General features: G+C 37.6%; 2 protein-coding genes and 2 pseudogenes across 2 annotated transcripts in view; 2 read left to right on the top strand and 2 right to left on the bottom strand.

The window, feature by feature from the left end:
• The window catches only part of LOC146403204 (uncharacterized), a 732,844-nt gene that overhangs the window by 251,811 nt on the left and 463,310 nt on the right, over window positions 1-17,723 (bottom strand). The gene's annotated exons all lie outside the window — the stretch shown is intronic.
• LOC100738529 (olfactory receptor 6C2-like) overlaps window positions 1-17,723 on the bottom strand; it is a 68,765-nt gene that overhangs the window by 50,248 nt on the left and 794 nt on the right. The window lies entirely within an intron of this gene.
• On the top strand, window positions 1,196-2,151 carry LOC110258870 (olfactory receptor 6C2-like; annotated as a pseudogene).
• Window positions 8,529-9,467, top strand: LOC146403210 (olfactory receptor 6C68-like; annotated as a pseudogene).

The raw sequence follows: 17,723 nt of genomic DNA, 5'->3' as shown, positions 1-17,723 counted from the left end.
TCTTGGTGTCCCAGATCAGATAGGCGGAAGCTGGGCCTCACACATGTTTCCTGACTCACTATCCCAGCACCTGTGGGCTGAGCAAGCACAACAGGCTACGGACCTGGCTGAAGTTCATGAGTCCCTGGGAAATCCAGGAGGGCCAAGCTTGCAGCTCAGACTTGGGGGTTCCAGAAGAGTCAAAGATTAATTGAAAAATAATTAAATAAAAATACAATAAATCAATTAAGCACAGACGTTATTTGGATTTTCCCAGTTTTCCTACTAACATCCTTTCTGTTGCAGGATCCAGTCCAAGTTACTATTTGACAAGAAATCATGATGACCCCTTGGTCTCCTCCAACTTGTGTTCTCATCCTGTCTTCACTCAGCCCTCAGGACCTCAAAAGTATGAACATTGCGGTTAAATTCCACTGTTTTTTTGTTTGTTTGTTTGTTTTCCATTTATACTGTTATTTACCCAATACTGGAGTAGGTATCTTGTTGATGTAGCATGTATAAAACAGTGTTCTGTCAGAGTGAAAATGGAAGGAAAATTGGGTATTCATGTAGAAACTTAGAGACAAAGAGCAAAACTGGAAAACACTGGGTGGTATCCAGATGACAATTCTGATACCAAAAGAAAACTACAATGAAATAACTTCTTTGGTCATTGCAGTAGAAGCAAACATTCCAACACTGCACACATAGCCTCTATATAATGTCAAACTCAGCCACTTACTTGCATTTAATAGTAACCAACCCTTCCAAGTAACTCATAAGTCCATTCAACCTGATGGGTAGTGAAGACTTATAGGAGCAAAAAGACATTATAATATCCACAAAGTTATATCACATGGATAATGCTTTCTAAATCTACAGCTAAATACAGTTCAGAGAATAAACGGCAGAATTTAGATAAATTGAAAAATAGAGATGGGAGAACAGACAAGAGGGTATAAAGATATGGACTGCAGTACAAACTGATGTCAGAAAGAGATAATCTTGAGGAGACTTATTATGCACATCAAAGAGAAGAGAATTCCTCACATTTCATGGGTCATTATCAGGCCAAATAAGAAAATGACTATTGATTGCATTGATTGGATTTTTTTTTTTTTTACACTATGGCCTTGGCATCATAACTTCATACAAGTTTTCTCAGTTCAGTGTCACTTGAGTTGGTGGGGAGTTCGAGAAGAAGGACAAGTCAGTGATGAGAAACCATATGTCATTATCTACATTCATACTTCTGGGACTGACAGATGATCCTCAAATGCAGGTTCTCATTTTTCTATTTCTGTTTGTCTCCTACATGCTGAGTATAACTGGGAACATGACCATCATTATACTCACTTTGGTAGATTCTCGCCTTAAAACTGCCATGTACTTTTTCCTCAAACACTTCTCCTTTTTAGAAACCTTCTTCACTACAGTCTGCATCCCCAGGTTCCTATACAGCTTATCAACTGGGGACAAAACTATCTCCTATAATGCTTGTGTGGCTCAATTATTTTTTGTCATCCTTTTTGGAGCCACAGAATTTTTTCTCCTGGCCGCCATGTCCTATGACCGCTACGTGGCCATCTGCAAACCCTTACATTATGCGACCATCATGAACAGCAGAGTCTGTGGATGGCTTGTCGGCTGCTGTTGGATAGCAGGTTGGTTGGTCATATTTCCACCACTGTGCCTGGGCTTAAACCTGGAATTCTGTGACTCTAATATCATTGATCATTTTGCCTGTGATGCTTCTCCTCTGCTGAAGATATCTTGTTCAGACACACGGTTCATAGAACAGATGGCTGTGGCCCTTGCTGTGCTGACATCATGACACTTCTGTGTGTAGTTATGTCCTATACCTACATCATCAAGACCATCATAAAGTTCCCTTCTGCCCAGCAAAAGATGAAGGCCTTCTCTACCTGCTCTTCTCACCTGATAGTGGTTTCTATCACCTATGGCAGTTGTATCTTCATCTATGTCAAACCTTCAGCAAAGGATGATGTCGCAATTAATAAGTGTGTGTCCGTGCTCACTACTTCAGTTTCCCCCATGTTAAACCCATTTATTTATACCCTGAGGAACAAGCAAGTGAAACAAACTTTCACAGACTTAATCAGAAGATTGTCATTGATCTCAAAGCAGCAAAGAACGTTGAAAGCAACATAAAATAGAAATGTAAATACAAAAGGAGCAGTGCACCTTAAAGTCATACTCTTCAAGTATCTTTTTTTCCTCTTTCTGCCACACTTGCAGCCTATGGAAGTTCCCAGGCCAGGCACTGAATCCGAGCTGCAGCTGCAGCCTGTTCCAGAGCTGCAGCAATGCTGGATCCTTAACCTGCTGCACCACAGCAGGAACTCCATAATCTTTAGTTCTTACCTACTGTACCCTGTTCTACCGTATGTTCACATTAAATGCTTATAACACTGTTACTCCTGAATTTTGGCCCCCAAATCATCATTTCAATGCTTTTGTAAATAAACACACTGAGACATTTCAACTCTTGTTGTAAATAAATTTTCCCCAAGACGACATGCCATATCAAGAGAACATGAAATAAAATTTCTAGGAAAAGGGCCTTACTTAAACTCTAACCTGGCTCTATTCGATTAAAAAAAATTAAATCTTAATTGCAAAATAAAAAATCAAATTCTGGAACTAACAGGATAATAATGAAGCCATAGCATCCATTACTTTCTTTAAAACCAAAATTCTAAAAAGAATACAAATACAGTTGCTCTTCTCAAACAGGAATAAGATAATTTCCAAAATATTAATGAGTTAGAGTAAAAAGGAATGTATTCCAATGCTACGGGTTTATACACCAGGAGGTCTATATCTGTCTTGTAAAAAAAAAAAGCTTTAAAGCCAAAGATTTAGAGTTTAGTGACTGGATTCTCTCTAACGTGGAAGTACACAGCCTCTACATTAACTCATCACCCACGTGGCAGTGATCTGATAAAATGTGCTGAGATAATAAAACCATCTTTATGATACAAAGCAAGACTACTGCAGAAATATATAATATAATGCAAGTCCCAAACATAGCTAAGTTAAGCCAACAGGAGCCAGTAGTGATTCTGCCCACTTTGTTCACTGCTGTAATATTACCACCTTGAATAGTGCACAGAATATATAATAGGTTCTCAACAAATGTCAACAGAAATTAATGGCTGGGATTCAGAAAACATAAAAAGAAAAACGTGATAGTGACTGGAGGACACAAAAGAAGAAAGAGAATTCAATGAGCTTTGGGCTTGTTTATCTGGAACTTATCAAATATCTAAGGGCACCTTCCCAGCTTTTTTCTTAAAGTCTCACTCAGCCTCTCAAGAGTCTGCTGCTGTAGTCAAGGTGGTTTTATCGTTCATTATACTCTGACATCTCTACTCTTTCTTGGAGACAATTTCCCCCAGGACCCTCTACTGATGTCCCTTTATACTAAGGGAATCAAAGTGATGAACTGAACTGTCTACTGATCTTCTATTTTTGTGTATTTGCAGAGAACTCTTTTAGTACACAGAAAGATGCTGAGCCTTTTTCTAGGACAATCTATTAAGACTACACATGTATCGTGTTCACACTCCTGATTTTTATTTCTGGATTGTGATTACATATATTTTTAACACAACTGATGAGAAATCTGTATCAAAATCCATACAAATATAAAAACTTTTCTACCTACTGCTAAGAATTTCTCCTACAGGACTGGTCTGGTGTAAAAGCAGTCATGGGAACAAATATATTTATTGAAAACTTTAAAGTGTTTTATTATTAAAAATAAGAAATGTAAACAACTTAAGTTTACATTGTGGTGATGCAGGATAATATAAGTCAAATGATGAAATGACATTTTTTCTGTCTTGTCTAAGGCAATGAAACTGACCTGAGAAAGCATTCTCTCTTTCTTTCAATTAATAACTCACTGGTGTCCTAGTGATTAAGAAGTAAATGTTGCCACTGCTGTGGCATAGTGGTAAGTACCACCAAACTGGTGGCACTTATTATCAAATAGAGATTAAAATTATATACATTCAATCATTAATAATTGCCATAAATCTCCTCATATTGATAACTAAAGACAACCATCATTGGTTGGGTGAAAATGGTAGGTTACATTTTTTTTTTTTTTGCAAGTTTACTTATGTACTTATGTTTGAGTGGGAAAATCTATGACATTGCTTTTCTAAAATATTTTATTTACAGTGGTAATCTCTATGCCACTTTTTTTTCCTTTTTACCTTCATATTTTTCATAATGTTTATGAGTTCCTTGATTTTATTGGCCAAGCCCTGGCATGCAGAAGATCCCAGGCCAGGGATGGGACCCACGCCACAGCAGTGACAATAATGAATTCTTAATCACTAGGACACCAGTGAGTTACTTAATTGAAAGAAAGAGAAAATGCTTTCTCAGGTCAGTTTCATTGCCTTAGACAAGACAGAAAAAATATCACTTCATCATTTGACTTCTATTAGCCTGCATCACCACAATGTATCTAATGCTATTGCTGCATTTTCTTGATCTTAAGGGCACTGTCCCTATTGCTGTGAAGTTGACGGCCAACATTGTATATTAAAATTCCTTAATGACTTTCAAAGCTGGGTCTCCAAGGACTCTTTTCTTTGTTTACTCTAATGACTCTTGTTATAAGTAGAATACAGAAATGAACTAGCCATAATATTTGGTGCCAACTATGGTTGTCTGATGAATAAATTCAGAAGATCAGCTGTCCATAATTGCTCAATAGCCCAGGGAATGCCTAACCCTAGAGACTAGACATTCCTTTTTTTCTTTTTCTTTCCCTTTTTAATCTAGAAAGAGAAGAACACATATTCTTGGGGTAAAATGGCAGAGGCTCTCTTATTAATTCTCTATCATGTAGGAGGGCTCTGGGCATTTCCAGGGATTTCCTAGCTGAGTGCGGTTCCTCAGAAAACTTTGCTTTCAGGTCTCTACTAGCATATTCCTGTTTAGCCTGTTCTCATTATGAGAATGTTCAAATAAATGGTCAACGGATGCCATGAACTATTTTACTGCTTAAAGAGTAAGTATGAAAATGTTTGAGGCCTCAGTTATTTTTCACAGCATTGTATGCATGTGTTCTGGCAGAAGTGGGAGGTTGATGGGAAATGCCATGATAGATTTCTCTCTTTAAGCAACATGATAGACTTAAATAACCAATACAATTAGCATTTGATGGGACTATCCTGTAGTCATTTATGAGATACAATTATTTTTTTCTAGAGTGATGGCCCTAGAAATCATTAACAGGCCTGGTTGAGGACAGGCCTGGTTGAGGAATATTCAGAAATAAAAACTCCCACAAATACATATGGACACACAAAAATAAAATCATGAGTACACACACACACACAAATCAATTGCAGACTCACATACTGAAATTTTATTTTTTGCATAAATAAAATACTTTGTAAAATAAATAATTTTAAATAATTGGTCAATTTGAATATGTTGGCATTATCAAATATTTAATATTTATGTAAGACTAGATTCAGATACAAGCAAACTATTGATTATTAAATGTGAATTAGTTTTAAGACCCAAACAAAGCTGAGTCAAATATCAGGAGAACGGCTGGGTGGTGAACTGAGTTAATGAGAAAAAGAAAATGGGACAGAGCTTCTCAGTGTGAACCATGGTCACCATCGATGATAATGCAATCTTCAAGAGCGTATTAGCTTTCCATCAAACTTGATCTATCCTGAGACTCAATTAATATCCCTCCCTGAGATGGTACCTGTCTACCATGGAAACTATCCTGTATACTGAGCCTACAGCAGAAGCAGACAGGGTTTACGGGCTCAGATGAAAGAGAGAAAGACATTGTTCAAAACTCTGTGAAATACATTAAACAGAAAAAGACAAACACCATATGATCTCATTTATATGTGGAATCTAAAACACAGAAACAAAGAAACAACACATCACACACACACACACACAACAATCCTCGCTGACAAACAAAGAATACATTAGTGGTTTCAGAGGACAGGAGTGCAGAGTCGTGGGAGAAATGGATGAAGGGGCTCAAAGGATAGAAACTTCAGTTATAAAGTAAATAAGTTTTGGGGATGGAATTTACAGCATGGAGACTAGAGGTCATAATACTGTATTGCATACGTGAAAGTGAGTAAGAGAGTAGATCTTATAAAAGGACTCATCACAAGAAAAACATGTTTGGTAACTATATAGGTGATGGGTGTTAACTACACTAAACCGTGAAATAATTATTTCACAATGTATGCAGTGATCTGTTATATACCTGAAACTAATCTAATGTTACATGTCAATTATACCTTAAATAAAAAAAATCTCCTTGGTCATATGTGGATGGTGTTAGGGGAACAACTAATTATTTCTAAAGTTAGTAAATAAAGGGAAAAAAAATTTTTAAAGTTCCCCTAATACAAGTATCAGTACTTTCTGAGGAAAATATTATAAAAACACAGGAAAATGGCTTATTAATAGGAAATCCATTTTGCATTTAGTAAAGGTAAAAGAATGTGGATCCCTGAAGACCTTACTTACAGGTTAGAAAACTATGATTACCTGTCAATACAATAGAGGATAGATGAAAAATAACTTTCAGCTAGCTATTGATCTTTTAACCTAGGATAATATAATCCCTATTCTTCGGCCTTAATATTTCACTGAAAGAAATACTGAGCCAACATGGAAGAATCAATATACCAACAGGAATAAACAATAAAATGGTGGAGTCCCCACAATGGCTCAATGATAATAAACCCAACTAGTATCCATGAGGAAACAGGCTCCATCCCTGGCCCTGCTCAGTGGGTTGAAGATCTTGCATCACCTTTAGCTGTGGTGTAGGTCACTGATGTGGCATGGATCTGGCATCGCTGTGCCTGGGGAATAGGCCAGCAGCTGCAGCTCTGATCTAGCCCCTAGCCTGGGAACTTTCGTATGCTGTGGGTGCAGCCATAAAAAGACAAAAGAAAAAAATATAGAGAGGAAAACCCGCTGGCTGCACTTGGGTGATGTTTAATATTCATCAGCCCTGATACTACACATGAATTCAGTGACTGCACTCATTGAGATTTTTCCCTCAACAGCCCATTCATATCAGGTGCATCAATCAATCTAATTATTTATTATTCCCGCCTATCATTGCTTCTCAAGCACCTCAGTTTTGACAATGAATTATATAAAAACACTACCTTTGTTTTAATTACCAATACAAATACTGTTGTCATGAATCCAAGATATTCAAGTAAAAGTGCATCAATAACCAGAGTGCAATGATTCAGGCCTGAGACTCTGGAGCCCTTCTGGGTGGCTACCATGTATCTAGGAAACAGTGGCCACACACTTTATCTCTCTGTGACCCATTTTTCCCTTTTTTAAAATGGAGATTATATACCTCCCTACCTCACAGGATATTCTAAGGCTTATATGCATTACATCTGTAATATGTTCACACCAGTGCATGGACCATGGCAAGAGACTTCTAAGCATGTATTATTATGCTTATATGGAATTAGATTCATATTATGGTTTCTACTGAATTAGGTTATAAGAAAATACATGATGGAGGGCTTAATAAAGACAGGTGACACTGAAATCCAGAGAATAAGAGGTTGAGAAGTAAATGCAAAATGTAAAAACAGAGGCAAAAAATGTGGACTTGAAAGCAGTGAGAATGGAGTAAAGAGTTTCACGGAGAGAGTATTCGGCAACTATTGTCTTGACAGCTTCTCCACAGTATAGTGTTTCAATCTGAGGGGTTAAATGAAGCATCAAAGCACAGCTTTTGTGTCCTTTCACTCATACACTCAGCATAACCTCACAAAGAGATGAAAGTGCAGCAAAGTAACCAGGATGTACTGCACAGTGTGATCCAAGAAGTAACATAACATCTATAGGAAGTAAAGCCTGCGAAATTATACAAGTGGATGTTTTAGAGTTAAAACCGCTTTTACCTTTATAATGACTGATCAAACAACAGAAAGCCAAAAAAAATTATTTTAGAGAGAACTGAAAAGCTTAGTTTGGGTCCTGATAGGAAACTTTATTTTAGGATTTTAATATTTCCCAAATTTTACAACAAGGGAATGAAACTGAAGGTAATTTTTATTTTTTTAATTTCACATATGAATTGAAGGAAAACATTTGACAGTATTAAAAATTAGCTGTAATATATGAAATGATAAATAATTCAATATAATAAAAAAAAGGACAACCCAGGTTAGGATCTAAAAATACTTAATTCATTATAAATTAATTTTAGGAGTTTACTAAAGGAAAAGTTAGACTCTAAGTCAACAACTAATACTTATAAAATAATTCCACTTGTCCCCTTTAGGTATAAATAGACTGGGGAGCTCAGCTCACTGGAAACCAGGAAATGCATTCCTTGGATCAACAAGAAAAATCATGGGTGCTGGATGAGTCAAATATGCAAGAGAGTGCTCATCACTGGCTGACTGTGTCACTGAAGTCTGCAGTTCAAGTCTATGTCATTTTCATGCAGGGTTGGCAAAATCCAGGAGTCATTGATGGGAAACCACACTGCAATAACAACATTCATCCTTCTGGGACTGACAGAAGATCCTCGGCTGCAGCTCTTGCTTTTCCTTTTTCTATTTCTCACCTACATATTGAGTGTAGCCGGAAATCTGACCATCATCACCCTAACCCTGCTGGATCCCCACCTTAAAATCCCCATGTATTTTTTCCTCCAAAATTTCTCTTTCCTAGAAATCTCATTTACAACCGCTTGTATTCCAAGATTCCTATACAGTATATCAACTGGGGACAGAACAATTACCTATAACGCATGTTTCATTCAATTATTTTTTACAGACCTCTTTGGGATAACTGAGTTCTTTCTCTTGGCAACCATGGCATATGATCGCTATGTGGCCATCTGTAAACCCCTACATTATATGACAATCATGAGCAACAAACTCTGCAAAACGATGGTTGTCTGCTGTTGGGGGGCAGCACTTCTGATTTTCCTCCCTTTGCTCAGCTTAGATATTCAACTGGAATTCTGTGATTCTAATCTCATTGATCATTTTATCTGTGATGCATCTCCTCTCCTGAAGATCTCATGCTCAGACACCTGGTTAATTGAGCAGATGGTTATAGCCTCTGCTGTGCTGACCTTCATCATCACTCTTGTGTGTGTAGTTCTCTCCTACATAAATATCATCAGGATGATTCTAAAATTCCCTTCTGCCCAACAAAGAAAAAAAGCCTTTTCCACCTGTTCTTCCCACATGATTGTCGTTTCCATCACCTATGGCAGCTGCATCTTCATCTACATCAAACCATCTGCCAAAGAAGAGGTAAATCTCAATAAAGGTGTGGCATTGCTCGTTTCTTCCATTTCACCAGTGCTGAATCCTTTTATATATACTCTGAGGAATAAGCAAGTTAAACAAGCCTTTCATGACACACTCAAAAAAACTGCATTTCTTTTAAGAAAGTAAAATACATCTCTTGATGAACCAACTCAAAAGACACACATCCAACCTTATTTTTTCATTAAGCTGACAACCAAGAGTGTAATTTTGTAACTTATAGATCAATCAGGATGACCTCACTGGCATTTAATCATCAATTTTCCCTTCATATACTAAGGAACTAATTATCAAACACTGATTTATGGGGAAAACATATATTAATTTTAATCCTTTGCCCCGAACCCATCACAGATAAATCATCCCTTTTTCTCACTTTAGAAGTTTTTTTCCAGATGTTTTAAAACATTGGTGTAGAGATGTCATTCTATTTTATTGAATTATAATTGATAGACAATATTAGTTTCAAGTGTACAACATAGTGATTCAATATTTTTATAAAGCATGAAATGATCACCAATCTGTCGAGCCTCCATATGTCGACACATTAATTTGGGAAAATTATGAGCACTCTTAAACCAATACAGTTGACAACTTAGATGAAATGGGAAAGGTCCTGAAAAAATACAAATGTCACACCTGACACAAAACAAAGAAAACATCTGCATACATCTTTATTTTACAAACTGAATTTATACCCAAAAATCTTTTCACAAAGAAAACTCCAAAATCATGTGGTCTTATTGGTGATTACTATAAAAGGGATCAATAATCCAATCTATGAAAATTCTTACACAACACATGAAGAAAGAATAGTTTCTCACTCATTCTAAGAAATTCACATCAATCTGATACCAACACCTAGAAGGAAACTAGAATGAAATTGTAAACCTGCACCCCTCATGATCACAAATGCAAGCATCCTTAAAAATTTACCATTAACGTTCAATCATAATAACCAAATAAAAATGGCAGAGAAAATTTAGTAGATCCTTCCTCAAGGAAGTTACATGAATAGCCAATAGCCAATACATGGAAAGAAATCAGTAACATCAGTCATTCAGGATATTCCAATTATAACTAAAATGAGTGACAAGCTTATTAGAATAGCTACAATTAGCCGAGGAAACCCAGGAGGAGGTCTGGTCCACAGGAGAAGCAAGGCACCATGGTAAGGGAGGGCAAGAGGAGGAGGGGCCAAATGCTATAGGAATATCTTTCTCTGCAAATGTCTGGACTCTCAGAGGCCGGGGCACCTCTGGCAAAGGCTACAGGGGTCAAGGTGCCACTTGTGTGGGCTATGGGTAATGGGACCCCTCACGTGTAGGCTACAGGTGGCCAGGCACCTCTTGCTTGGGTTAAGGACAGCAGGGGGCTGAGCAGGATGTAATGCCTCTTGCATGGTCTCCAGCAGTGGGAAGCAAACCACAGCAGTCATCTCAGACACCAGAGGTCAGCAGGGCATGCCACCACTAGGGGTCTGTGAACAGGCACCACTCGCAGCCCCAGCAACCTCAGAGGTTAGCACACAGGAGGGCACTGCAACTGAGCACGACCAGTTGATGCTCTCACTTCCCTGGGAAGACACACAACTTTTGGCTGCCACTGCCAAATGCTCTGGGCACTTCCTACCCCTGCCTGAGGATCAGAGTCACTTCCCAGGGCCCTGCAACTAGGAGCAGCCTGTGCCACCTTCACACAGGTCCTTGCCACTGTCAAGGGCCCAGCAACCAGGCACTGGCTACTAGCCCTGCCCATTGCCTCCACCTCCCTGGAAGCAGGCACAGGACCCTAAAAGTAAAGAGTAAGCCCTCGCAAAATACCCAGGGGTGCTCATGCATATAAATAGTCCTCCAAGACTACAGTAGTTCTTTTCTCAAAATTCACAGAATAAGAAAAATATAAACAGAAGGAAGAAGCTCAGGAACCATTCCCAGTTAAAAGAACAGGAGAATTCATGTGAAGGAACAAACAAAGACCTCTGTAGTCCTACAGACACTGAGTTCAAAAAGAGACAATGAAAGTTCTGAAGGAAGTCAGAGAAAATGTGAAGGAATTGAGTGGATATGAACAGCAATGCAGACGACTTTAGAAGGGAACTAGAAAATATATAGAGGGGCCAAGAAAAATTAGAAAATTCATTCCCAGAAACACAAGCTGAGGTAAAGACACTGAAGAGCAGAATGAACAGTGCAGAGGAATGAATTAATGACCTGCAAGAGAGAATAATGGAAATCACCCACTCAGGACATCAGAGAGGAAACCAAATGAAAAAGTATGAAAGCGATTAAAAAGTTCTCTGGGATAATATAAAGTGGGCCACTCTACACATAATAGGGATCCCTAGAGGAGATGAAAAATAAAAGGGTATTGAAAATATATTTGGGGATTTCCCTTCATGGCTCAGCAGAAACAAATCTGACCAGCATCCATGAGGACACAGGTTTGATCCCTGGCCTTGCTCAGTGGGGTCAGGATCTGGCATTTCTGTGAGTTGTGGTGGTGTAAGTGGCAGGTGTGTCTCAGATCCAGCTTTGCTGTGGCTGTGGTGTAGGGCTGCAGCTATAAATCTGATTCAGCTCCTAGCCTGGGAACCTCCATATGCTGCAGATATGGCCCCCTCAAAAAAAAGGAAGAAAGAAAGAAAATATATTTGAAGAAATTATAGCTGAAAACTTGCCAAATCTAAAGGAAACAGATAGGAAGATCTAGGAAGCAGAGACGGCCCAAAGCAAGTTGAACCCAAACAGGCCAACATCAAGATATATTATAATAAAAATGCCAAACGTTAAATACAAAGAGAGGATTCTAAAGGCAAAAAGAGAAAAACAACGAGTTAATTATCAGGGGGCCCCCATAAGGCAATCAGGTGATTTCTCTACAGAAACACTACAGGCCAGAAGACAGCGGCAAGATATTTTCAAAGTTCTAAAATGGAAAACTTTGCAGCCTAGAATACTCTACCCAGCATGGATATTATTTAAAATAGAAGGAGAAATGAAGAATTTCTCCAACAAACAAACAAACAAACAAACTAAAACAACACCAATACCAACTCATGCTAAAAGATACTGAAAGGGGTGCTCTGAATAAAAAAGAAGGAAGAAGAAATAAGGTTGGAGGAAATCACAACTGGAAAGCAATCACTTCAAGAAACCAGTATACAGTTCTAAAAGAACAACAACAACAAAAAACCACACTTATTGTAAAGGTGAAAGTAAACACAGGGGAACAGCAAAGGGACAAACATAGACATGTTAAACAAGGACTTCAAAATCATAAAATTTGGGGAAGGAAGGCAAGAACATCTACACCTTTTTTTTTTTTTTTTCAGAATGTGTCTGTGCCTATATGACTATCAGACTAAAGCAAGCAGATATAAGAAGGGGTTAACATACTTTAAAAACAGAAAAACCACAAATCAAAACCAAACAAACATTACATTCATGAAACCTAAAAAGAAGAGGACACAAACAGAAAATAAAAGGAAATCATCCAACCAAAAAAAGAAAGGAACAAAGGAGACCAACAGGTCAAAGAGGAAATGAACATGGAAATTAAAAAATACCTAGAGACAAATGATAATGAAAACACAACCATTCAAAATCTATAGGATGCTGCAAAAGAGGGAATTCAGAGCAATACACACCTTCTCCACAAAAGAAAAAACTCTCAAATCAACAACTTAATCTACCACCAAAAAGAATTAGCAAAAGGAGAACAAACAAAACCTAGAGTCAGCAGAAGGAAATCATAAAGATTAGAGAGGAAATCAATAAAATATTCAAAACACAATAGAACCAAGAGCTGTGTCTTTGAAAGGAAAAGCAAAATTGATAAGCCTCTGGACAGACTCACCAAGAATAGGAGAGAAAGAACTCAAATAAGAATGAAAAAGGAGAAATCTCAATGGATACTGCAGAAATACAAACAAAATAAATAAATAAAAATAAAAGAGAGAATACTATGAAGAATTATATGCCAACAAATTTGACAACCTAGAAGCAATGGACAACTTTCTAGAGAATTACGGCCCACCAACATTGAATCAAGAAGAAATAGATCAACTGAACATAGCGATCAATAAATGAAATTCATTACGTAATAAAAGCACACCCTACAAAGGTCCAGGGCCAGATGGCTTCACAGAATAATTCCACAAAACACACAGAGAACTTATATCCATCCTTCTTAAACTTTCCCAAAAAGCTAAAGAAGAAGGAACACTCCAAACCCTAGCCAAAGATGGTGGCTATGAAGCCACCATCACTCTAATACCAAAACCAGACAAAGATACTACCAACAGGAAAATTACAGGCCAATATCTTTGATGAAAATGATGCAAAGATTCTCAATTCAATTTTAGCCAACTGAATCCAACAACATATCAAAAGATCATATACCACCACCAAGTGGGATTCATCTCAAATTCACAAGGATGGTTCAACTCAGGCAAATCAATCAATGTCATACACCACATTAACAAAAGTCAAAAACCACATGATCATCTCCATAGACACAGAAAAAGCACTTGACCAAATCCAACATCCATTTATGATAAAAATTCTTACCAAAGTGTGTATAGAGGGAAACATACCTTAACCTAATCAAAGCCATTCTGGTCAAACCCACAGCCAGAATTATACTCAATGGAGAAAAGCTGAAAGCCTTCCTGCCAAAATCCAGAACAAGACAAGGATACCCACTCTCACCACTTTTATTCAACATAATATTGTTAGTCCTAGCCACAGCAGTCACACAAACAAAATAAATAAAATGTATCCAAATTGGAAGACAAGAGGTAAGAGTGTCCCTCTATGCAGATGATATATTATATATAGAAAATCCTAAGAACTCCACACCATAAGTACTCAAACTGATCAATGAATTCAGCAAAGTAGTAGGATACAAGATTATCATTCAAAAATCGGTTGCATTTCTGGATACTAACAATGAAATACGAGAAAAGAAATATAGATACAATACCGTTTAAAATTGCACCCCAAAAAATTAAATACCTAGGAGTTAACTGACTAAGCTTGTGAAACACTTATATGCTGAGAAGTAGAAAACATTAATCAAGGCAATTAAAGAGGATTCAAAGAAATGGAAATAGAGTCCATGCTCTTGAGTTGGTAGAATTAATACTGTTAAAATGGCCATATTCCTAAAGCAATCTACAGATTAAATGTGATCCCTATCAAATTACCCATATTTTTCACAGAACTAGAACAAACAATCCAAACATTTATATGGAACCATAAATGACCCAGAATTGCCAAAGCTATCCCAAGGAACAACAACAACAAAAAAAATAGAAGCCATAATTCTCCCAAACTCCAGGTACTATTACAAAGCTACAGTAATCAAAGCAGTGTGGCACTGGTACCCAAACAGACATACAGACCAAAAGAACAGAATAGACAACCCAGAAATTTACCCAGATACCTATGGTCAATTAATCTTTGACAAAGAGGCAAGAATATAAAATGGCAAAAAGATGATCTCTTCAACAAGTGGTGCTGGGAACACTGCTCAGCTGCATGTAAATTAATGAAACTGGAACACATAGTCACACCATGCACAAACATAAACTCAAAATGGCCTAAAGACTTAAACATAAGCAAGAAACCATATAGAATTATATATGAGTGGGTCACTTTATGTACAGCAGAAATTGACAGAACATTGTAAATTAACTAGAATAGAAAAAATAAAAATCTTATAAAAAAATCCCATTGATCCCCACCAAAACATATGAAAACTCCACACAGACATACTAAAATCAAGTCAAAGAAAAAGCATCTAAACCTGTGCGTATAAAATAGAAAAACATACGAACATGAATATAAAATATATGTAAATATAAATGCAAAAATACGTGTTAACATTTTAATGTAATAGAATAGGATCATATATAAATTTAGCAATAAAAAGGCCCATGAAGTATACAAACCAAAGTAATGTAAAAATCTGGGAGGTATCTCTGAAAAATATCAACATTATCACTTTTCCTGTTCTTTGCATAAAGTCTTTTTCCTCTACCATTATTTGAATATGTTATGTTTATACTAAGCATGAATTATACATTTTACAGGATTAAGAAATTTGAAAAATTATCTTTATCTTCCTACAAATGCCTAACATGATATTGAAATACAAGAAGAGAAGTTTGATTTTGGTCTGGTCACCTACTAGTTATTATTGCCTGGCCTGATTCTGATGCTAGTATTTACAGCTGGGTCCCTGAGGACATTTTCCCCAGTTCGCTCTTTCTCTATCCCCAAGGTCTATTACACAAGAGATTCATTCGTTATTTTAAGTTAGGACCACCAATGCCATGTTTGTTTGTTTCACTTAACTGAAAACGGGGTCAATTCTTTTTCAAAAGGGAAATTCTGTCAGTTTAGAAATATGGCCCTCTGCCAGAAGTAGCAGAACAGCAATTTTCCCAACAACCGAGAGAGATGCCTACCTGGCCATTTTAACTTCTGTTAGCTTTGCAGTTACAGAGTAAAGAAAAGAGCACTTGGGCTCAGGAAGAGGACGGCTTTGTGTTGGAAAACTCTTTATTTTGTATGGGTGGTGGAGGACTTGGTGAAAACTCTCCAACTGCAGAGCCCTCTGTGAGTATGCGTTTGCTCCTAAAAACAAGCAGCCCCCCTGCCCCTCTGCCACCTCTCTCCACCAGAAGACATTCCTGAATGACTTTTTTCACCCTTTGCAACTTTGCGGTTCAGCAAACAGCTGAGGCGACAACTTCCAGAGAAGTATTTTTTACCACTTTTTTTCATTTTCTGAAGTCTAGAATGATGCTCAGATGAAAGTGTCTATAGCAAAATAACTGATTATTTTTATATTTTATGAAAGGTTCCAACAACTGCTTATGACGTGTGTCTTTACAATATGAGTGGCAAGTATATGGCAGTCGTTGATAAGCTGTTGTTAACGTATCACTACATTGAAATTCAACTAAATGTAGCGGAATGTTAGAGGGACACTCCTTCGTATTCTATACCATAACCTCACCCTCACTTGAAACAAAAACTGGGTATAAAATATGCCAATTATATCTCCATTCAGTGACCCACTTGCTCATGTTTTATCAGTTGGAGACCCCATCCTCTAACAGTCTTTTGCATTTTAATGGAAACTCAATTTTTTCATCTCTGTATCATATCGAGGTCAATTAATTTCATGACAGTATCCTGGAGACTGTGGAATATGAAGGACTGGAGAAAACAGTGGTATTTTGGGAAGAAAAAACGCTCTCCTCAGTACATACAAGCTGCTTGAGGTGCTTGAGAGGGAGTCAGATATCCGGAGCTGTGGTGACAACCTGAAGGGACTATCAGGGCTGCACATACAATTCATTTTTACCCCCACTGGAAATGCTGGGTTATCCCTTTATGACCTTAAACCTGGTGTTGAGGTGGGGAGGCTAACTTTTAGGCAAACCATTCCCTGTTCTTCCCTTCTTCTGCTGTCCTATAAACTCTTTAGTCTAAACTGTGAGACTAGGCACAAAGGTGGAGCAGATTATCTGCCTTTCCTAAGCATTAGCAAGGTAATTTTTAAACAAAGTGAAACTCCATGTAACTATTTAGCTGAAGCCTCTAAGGCAAATGCCTTTTGATTCAACAATGTAGGAAAATGACAAAGTATCCAGACAATGACTGAAGGACAGGAAATACTTGAGCTAGCTGTTATGTTAAGTAATCAGAGAAAAGACCAAATATATTACACTTTTGGACCCAAGCAAAACATTTCAAATGACAGTTTTTTTTCATTCTAGGGCTATATCAGACATGTAGCCTTTTTTTTTTGTACCGCCAGGGAGCAAAGCACGATTTTTATGTTTTAAAGAGCTCATTAAAAAAAAAAATGAAGGAGAATAGAGACAATATATGGCATACATGTTAAATATGTGCAATTCTTATATAAACTACAGCTCAATAAAGCTAGGACAGTATTGATAAAAATTGGGTACCCCCCATCTAGGATTACATATTTATATTATAGAATGCGACATTCTCTCTTCCATAAAACAGAATTGAAATTTCACTAAATGAGAAACAGACTGCTTGTTCTGAGTCAGAAGAATACACACAAATTTTTTTTTTTCTTTTTCCCCTCTTTTGTCTTTTTAGGGCCGGCACTCCAGGCATATGGAGGTTTCCAGGCTAGGGGTGGAACATGAGCTACAGCTGCTGGCCTACACCACAGTCACCGCAATTCAGGATCTTAGCTGTGCCTGAGACCTTTACCACACCTCACCAGCAACACAGGATGGTTAACCTACAGAGCAAGGCCAGGGATCGAACCCGCTTCCTCCTGGATACTAGGTGGGTTCATTCACCGCTGAGCAGGGGTGGGAAGCTCCTC

Source organism: Sus scrofa, chromosome 5 (genome assembly GCF_054392235.1).
Source record: "Sus scrofa isolate SSC_HxYL_T2T_F1_AM1 chromosome 5, Sscrofa_HxYL_maternal_Yorkshire_Landrace_v2.0, whole genome shotgun sequence".
NCBI classification, from domain to species: Eukaryota; Metazoa; Chordata; class Mammalia; order Artiodactyla; family Suidae; genus Sus; species Sus scrofa.
This window is presented reverse-complemented; position numbering and strand designations above follow the sequence as displayed.